Source organism: Anastrepha obliqua, chromosome 5, assembly GCF_027943255.1.
Source record: "Anastrepha obliqua isolate idAnaObli1 chromosome 5, idAnaObli1_1.0, whole genome shotgun sequence".
NCBI classification, from domain to species: domain Eukaryota; kingdom Metazoa; phylum Arthropoda; class Insecta; order Diptera; family Tephritidae; genus Anastrepha; species Anastrepha obliqua.
The window spans coordinates 86,237,881-86,246,205 of record NC_072896.1 but is presented as its reverse complement, the minus strand read 5'-3'; positions in this window follow the sequence as shown (position 1 = coordinate 86,246,205).

Sequence of the window (8,325 nt, the reverse complement as noted above, 5' to 3'; positions counted from 1 at the left end):
AATTTTCTATTCCTTCGTAACTAAAAATAGTGGGACACTTTTATTAAATACCGCTAAGAATTTTTTATGCATCCCAAAAGAAGCACCAAGTGAAGCCAAGTCGTTCTCCACCTGATCTTTCCAACATAGAGGAGGTCTTTCTCTTCCTCTGCTACCACCAGCTGGTACCGCATCGAATACTTTTAGAGCGGGAGCAGTTATAACCATTCGGACGACATGACCCAGCCAACAAAGCTGCTGGAGCTTTATTCGCTGCGCTTTGTCTATGTCGTGGTAAAGCTCATACAGCTCATTGTTCCGTCGTCCAAGGTCCAAACATCTTCCGCAGAATCTTTTTCTCAAACAGTCCATGGAAGGCCTCATCGGATGTTGTCATAGTCCAACCTTCTGCGCCATATACAGCACAGGAAAAGAGTTGGCAGGCATTTTTTTTTAATATTTTTTTAAACTATGACACTCCTCTAGCAAACGAGCGTTTTGTACTTCAGTCAGCGTACGTGGATGGACAAATATTGAAGTAGATCAATTGTGCTCTCTACATTTCAGCATACCTCGTCCAGATCCAATAACCTTAGGGGTTCAAGAAGGCAGTAGATTGTAGCATTTGCTCTTTTCTCGTCTCCATCTAGAGATGGGGAGCAGCTGGTTTATTGATGCATATGAGACCAATATGAGTCATTCCTCCATATCTCGGACTTTTGCATATGACTTTGCAATCTGTAGTGTCCCATTAGGTGGCTTATGAAAAGCTTGAGTTTGTTCTCTGAGAAGTTGATAGATATTTAAACCTTTGAAAGCTAGACCCTTCCTGGTCTCGGCTTATTATTTTGTGCCAATACAATTCTTTTCCTAAATTTTTCTTCTTTTCTAAACCTTTCTTTAAAAATGTGCTGTCCAACAGATAAAGAGAGATCAGGTACTATTAATTTAGTTTCCTTAACCTTTAGCTAATCCATTAGCTTCCTCGTATTCATTGGCACCTCTCTGACCCATTAGCAATTTTAATCTCTCTATGCATCCATCTGACATCTAGGGAATTGTAAGACAGACAAATTAGCTAGAGGGGCCACTACCACTCGCCTCCCTTTTGGTGTGGAGATTGCAAGTATGCTCCTCTCAACCTGTGGAATGCTACTTGTACACGAGGGTTGATCGCCTAACATGTAATGCTACCAAAATGGGGCGTCCAGCGCTCAAAGGTGCTAGTCAATCGATAAAGAAAATCGTTTTTATGTTAGATGCTTTGATCACAGGCCACTGCCTTCTAGGTCGACATGCTCAAAGATTGAAAGTAACTCATTTTGGTTACTGCAGAAACTCCAAAAATGACGAGATGGAAGAGTCTGTCAGACATCTTCTCTGTCAGCATCGTGCGTGACATCCATTCGATTTAGATAGTTTGACTCATCGTTCTTGAGTGATATCGATGGCGTTAAGGATGTAAGTGTAAGCGACATCCATGAGTTTGCTCTAAAAACAAAATGGTTTAATGAGGAGTAGCAGGTTATCAGCTACTGTGGTATCACAATAGAACAGCAGCGGTCTAATTGAGATAGTTTAAAGACCGACTGTCACTTCTACTTACCTACCTACCTATGCTTTCCAGAATTAATAAGGATTTTCCCCAAACCATGCTGGGGTTTTGTATGCACCTTGACTATCACTTTAGATGAGGATGAGCTCATTATCGCTTGTTTAAGTTTATCTTGGTACATAGGTAGATGGCGCACACCACCGTTTCAAAAAATGCTTGAAAAACTACCCATCTGGGATCAAAAATCTGCGTCTACCAAAGGAGTATGCGTGCCTCGATATGGCTGTGAGTTATTTTTTTTTTTTTGTTCAAGTTCGATCTTTCGAAAATAAATTTGTAGTCATTTTGATTTCATCTCGAGCACGGAGAGCTGTACTTTCTCTTTCCTAATTATAGTTACTAGGGTTCGTTTGGCAGCCTATTCTGTATTTATATGTAAAAGTGTTAGGTCGGAAATCCTCTCCATTGGAGTCGCTGAGCGTATACCTATGCGTATGTCATAGGATACTACGGGCTTCGCAGTAATCTTAGGCTATGGCGTCAGCATTTGCCTTTCAGACACTTGTTTAACAAGCGGGATCTCTTATCTCTCCCGATTTCTTAGCTTCCCAAAGTTATTGTTCTCTCTTCTCGTAAGCTCGCTTTTTATTGATAGAAATGACTGTCCCAGTGCACCACCTCTTCCTCTTATAGTCACTCCTACTATAATGACTGAGTCATGCACCCATTCGCGATAGCGTTTGTAAAACCAAAAGCATCATCCAAAAGCAATAAATTAAACATTGAAGTCGGTTAGGTAGCCCTGAATGTTGCGCCGTGCTCGGTTCTGGAGCCATCTGTGAAAATGCGAAAACAGAGTTTGCCGAGCTCATTTTTAGAGTTTGACCACAATTCAGCACTACATTGCATTTCTTTCAAAGTACGACTCCAATACTCTAAGTACGAGTCAAAGGGCATGGAGAGAATCGTTGAATGAAAGTCCATGCCTTCTCTGTTAATCCAATGCCAGACAAGGGTTGTACCGATTACCATTGTGATTCAGCCTGCAGATGGCCTTCAATGCCTCTCCTTAGATGAAAACATCAGGTGGTGGTAGACTAACCAGAGCATCTAATGCCGAGCCTGAAGTAATCGGAAAATCTCTGATGCCACAGATGGCAACAGTGCGTTGTAGTCTCGATAAGGTCCTCCTGACTCCCACAAGAGAGAGACTACTCATTCAGACCACTGATGCATAGGTGATAATAGGTCGTATCATAGCCGTGTAGATCCATAGGATCTTCCTAGAAGAAAGACCCCACGTTTTCTCAAAGACAGCCTTGCACTGCCAGAAGGTTGTCAGTGCTTTGGATGTCTTTGTTTCAATGTGTGACCCATTAGGTTAGAGCTTAATGAGACCAGAGGTTAGAGCGAGTCCACAATCTGGATTTGAGCTCTGCAAACAGAAATAAATTTGAGCGATAATTTAACTTTTTATCTCTGTCAAAATTAACAAAATTTTAATGAATAAAAGCGTGAACTGCATCGTGGCATGACGGCCGCCTGGCTTCCATTAGAGATAAATTCTTTGTGTTTCATGTCACTTTCTAAAAAACAGAAAATTTTTATGACAAGCTTTTTTCATGACGGCCAACATTAGCAGTTTTTCTAACCGTTCGGTATTTCATGTCCTTCAAGAGTCATGTCCAACGAGCCCACAATCTGGATTTCAGACTAACCCCTCGTATGCCCGCACATGCACAGACAATTGGATCTCGCACTCGCGTATACCCGCATAGCCTAATCGCACATACAACTTTTCGCAAGGTTATATCCCTACTTGTAGTCTAGGCTATTCTTGCTTCCTACCAAAATATCGTTTTCGTATATCATTGCGTTAAAATTGCATTTTTCCAAATGCAAGTGACAGGCAACTTTCTCTAAGCACTTAGCGAAAATTTATGTAAATGTTGATATTTCTGCTCTACTTGTAATGTGCACACATACATACATACATACATATGCACTCGCACTATGTAGAAATGTGTACTTATCTTTGAGCTAATCCTTAAACTATGCGCTCAAGCGTATTTCTCAGATTTCTTACGTTTGTATGTTTTGTGTTCAAGTACAAATACATACATACATGCTATATATGCTGAATGTGAATGTAGAGGCCTCTTTGTTTGTGAATATCCTGTGAAGTCTGCAGTAAATCGAATTAGGCTGCAGACTAACGAGGGACTATGCCATTATGAGACAAAACTGGTCCGCTTATTTAGTTCACGTGGTGAAGCCTTTGGCTGTAGGAAATTTTCATATTTATTTCATTTTCCCATCAAAGCGGAACACCAACTAGTTCTTTCTGCATCTGCGTACACCAAGAGTTCATAAGCCGTGCAAGACAAGCAGGTACACAGCGCTACCTCAGGGGCTCTCCAATTCACAAAAAGTCGTATTAAATTTGCACTTCGATCTTCTGCGAAAAAAAGAAAATGCATTTTTAAAAGGATTTGTAAGCCACACAATTTATCAACTCTTTCGGCGCATTAATCTTTACGGATGGCTCCAAGGTAAAGTATTGGGTCGGTACAAGAATTAACTCAGCAGGCATATACAGGGTGGACCATATAGCGTTTGCTTTTTGAACCACCTATTTTTTTGAGAATGGTAACACAAATGACATATTAAATGTGTTCATAATTTACTTAAGGGTTTGAGATTTACGAAATGGGACGCTATACGCTAGAACAAAATTGGGAAAATGGGCAGAAAATCGTTTGACCGAAGATGAGCATTTTTACTGAAAAATCATCTTTTCTGATGAAGCTCATTTTCACATCGGTGCCTACGTCAATTGTCGGATTTGGGGCTCAGAAAATCCACACGTTACTGTAGAGAAGCAAATGCATCCACAACGAGTCACTGTTTGGTGCGGTTTTTGGTCTGGCGGCATCATCGGGCCATTTTTTTTCGAAAATGAGCGTGGAGCCGCGGTTACAGCAAATGGCGAGCGTTACCGTGACATGCTCAACGAGTTTTTGTTTCCAAAAATTGAAGAGGATGACATGGACGACATTTGGTTTCAACAGGACGGTGCAACTTGTCATACTGCCAAAGTTTCACTCGAACTTTTGGCTACCGTACCACCCTATATGTTGAAGAAGATTTTCTACTACTGGATTTAGTGTTTTTTTTCTTCCATTCAGAAGCCTTTGTTTCCGGGCACTCTGGGCACCACATCAACTACCTGATTAAACAGTGCGGATAATAAATCACAGCCGGTAGATAAACTCTGCCCTGATTTCGGCACACGACATACGAATGATCGGAGTAAGGACCGTGCTCAGCACTGGATATGTTAGAGATAAAACGGTTTATTTATTTTTAAACTGAAGCCTAGCTGAGCTAAACGACGACATCAAACTTCAGAAAAAAATAAAAAAATAAAAATAAAAAAAAAATAAATAAAAAAAAAACTAAATAAAGAAAAAATAAACTTCTTATTCAAAAGTTTTTTGGAAAAAATATTTTTAGAATTAAGTCTAAGAAAAGAAAATAGAAAACAAATTGTTAAAAAGGTTTTAAGAAAAAATTTGGGAAAAAAATTTATTTTCTTCTTCAAAATTTTATGGAAAATTTTGTAGAAACTTTTTTTATAAAATTTTACTGAGAAAATTTAGAAAAAAAAATTTTTGGAAAAATTTTTAGAAAATTTTTTTATAAAATTTTATTTGTCGGCTTGAGTGTAAGAAATAAACTAAAAAAAATTTAAAATTTTGAGATTATGCAAAGCTGAAAATTTTAATGCAAAGTTTTTAAAGTGAAATATCCTCTATTCTTTTTAACATGTAAAATGTACGAGGGCGGCCCCGAGTTTGCTAACAGGGGCGTTCCTGCAGCAAGTTGGTATTAGCATCGTGTGCTGCCATCTATCAAACGACGGCAAAACAAATTTCAGACTGATTGATAGGTTAGATTGGATTTGGCAGCTATTCGAGTAAGACGTAGTTTCGGATGGAAAAAGGGCAGTATCGCTCGGTAATTCGCTTTTTGTTTTTGTATGGGAAAAAATACGAGGAGATAAAAGCAAAGTTGGATGCTGTCTATGGGGCACTTCGCCATCCACAATGATACATTGGTTCAACGAATTTAAATGTGGGCGAACATCCGTTTTTGATGAGGAGCGACCAGGACGCCCGGCAGACGAGGAAATCATTCAAAAAGTCGACGACATGATTCCCGCTGAGCGACGGACGAAAGTGCGCGAAATAACAGAGGTGTGTCGACCGGAACGGCAATTAATGTTTTACATGATAAGTTGGCAATGAAAAAATTGTTAGCCCGATGGGTGCCGCGATTGCCCACGGTGAACTGCAAGTGGATGCGGCGGTTAGCTTCGAAGCAGTGTTTGGAGCAATTTAAGCGAGATCCGAAGTAATTTTTGCGTCGAGTTGTCACCGTTGATGAAACGTGGAATCATCATTACACACTAGGAACTAAGCAACAATGGATTTCTGTCGGTAAATTTACTCCATGGAAGGCGAAGACCGTCCCATCGGGCGATGATTTTTTGGAATGCGAACGGCGCCACCTTCATGAATTTTTTAGAAAAAGGAAAGAACGATCCCTGGAGTTATTGAACCGCTTTCACAAAAAATGTAAGTAGACACAGCCGCATTTGACGAAAAATAAGGTGCTATTTCACGACGAGATCACATCAGCACATTCATCCGGAGTTTGCGCCACCAAACGGCATGCATTGCGTAATGAATTGCTGTTGCACCTCCCGTATTCAGCTGATCTGGCTCCCTGCGACTTACTTTTGTTTCCTAGCATGAATAAATGGCTCGCAGAGAAAAAAATTTAGTTCAAACGAGGAAGTCATTGCCGAGACAGAGGCGTATTTTGGAGAGCTCGACAAATCCTATTTTTTGGAGGGGTTAAAAAAATGGCCGTAGCGTTGGGAGAAGGTAATCTTTCTGAAATAAAAAAAAAATGTGAAAAAATGGTGTATTCATTTCTAACACAGGTACCCCTCGTATATGTGAAAAATTTATAAAATCTCTGAAAATTTTGTTAAACAGCAGATAGGTGTGCCCATAAACATGTAGTATTTGTATATATCAAGCAATTTTTTTGATAGACTCGTCTAAAAATTAATAAGCCAGCTTTTGCTGCCATTGTAATCTATAAAGAATTAGGTGGAAAATTTCTACACAGCACCAAGCCTCTGAAAAGTTCCGGAGCAGCGAGTTTCCATTCCCGTTAGATCTGACTTCAAGCTCTGAAACTCACGCAGAATATCTCCTCCATTGCCCCAATTTGTTTACAAATAGAACCAGATTGGGATTCCAGCGTAAGTCGCACTATGAAAGTTCGTCAAAAGTATGAAATTGCCCTTGAGTAAACTCTTACTTTGATCAACTTTAATAATTTTTTTATAATTTTTTTTTTTTTTTTTTTTGAATAAATCGCGCTCTGCGTTAATGAGACAGTAATTGGAGTCATAAAATGGGTGTCACATCAACCAAGAAATGCCGTAAAAATTCAACCAATAAAGTAACCAGTGCAAAACTAGTCCTTTTCTGACCTCATATTAATTTCGACTGCTTACTCATTATGTGCACGTTTGCTTGTGCATTTGACCTCTGTGGCCAAAGGCGAGCAAATCATTCGCTAAATGTGCACTCAAGTGCGTCGTACTTATATAATTGATAAAATATGGCAAAACTTTGTGCGTAATTCAAATGTAATGTGTACGCGCGAGCATTTTTGTGACATAATTGTCCGATTTAAACATCCACGCACATACACACACACAAATTTCTCCTACCTTGTGCTTTTCACTCGCTACAGCAATCAGCAACAGAAATTTAGTTTTTCGTATTTCGAAGTTATATTGCGCTGGCCTCTTTGTGTAAGGCTGGCGCTTTAATTGTTTCTTACTTTTAATATTTAATATTTCTACGTAGCGATTCGGTTTGAAAATCAAAACCTTATTATTCCTGCTCCTTTTTTGCTGACTTAAATTCCGATGCAGATCGAACATAAAAAATGGAATTTAGCCAGTTGCGTGGGTTGGCTGATGGGAAAACCGGTTTTGCTTATTGGAGTAGAGTTTTAGATTTTTTCCTTCTGGAGGCAATACTTTTGACAAAAAAAAAATGTTGGAATTGCAATGCAGAAAAGGCCTTTACATTAAAAAAAAGAGCAAACCTTTCCCATTTTCATTTTTTCTTAGTATTTTTTTATTTTCTTTTTTTTTTGTGCGCTATTTGCCTATTTCCCTAACAAACTTGACGGGCATATTTTACTAGAAAAAGTTCGCTGTTGGCTAACTTGAACTCGCATAGCAGATTTGTGGGCGTGGCATGTGTTTTGTTTTTCTATGAACAAAAAACATACTTTCATCCTGTGTGTATTAGCACATCCTCCGGTAAATACATTACGGTCCAAACTTACCCCTCTCCCAGACTCCCATGCACACACCGAGAGCATACACACCAATACGCTAGAATATGCGCGTCAACCTTTGACGTGGCATAAAATGTGTCGTCGTGCTTATTTGTAAATACCGTCACAAAGTCAGTACAACCCCCGCGGTTGTTTACACTTCTGAGCGCATTTAAGCATAAATTTACTTAACTGAGTTTATACACTTTAGTATGTGTGCGCACGCTTGTGTATGTGTATGCATGTATGTATGTAGTTAAAAAGTAAAGCACAAATAGCACGCATATTTACGCGCACCTTACAATTGGGTCGTCGTGCTCCCCATTCTATCTTTACCCGACAGCTCCGTTCAGCCC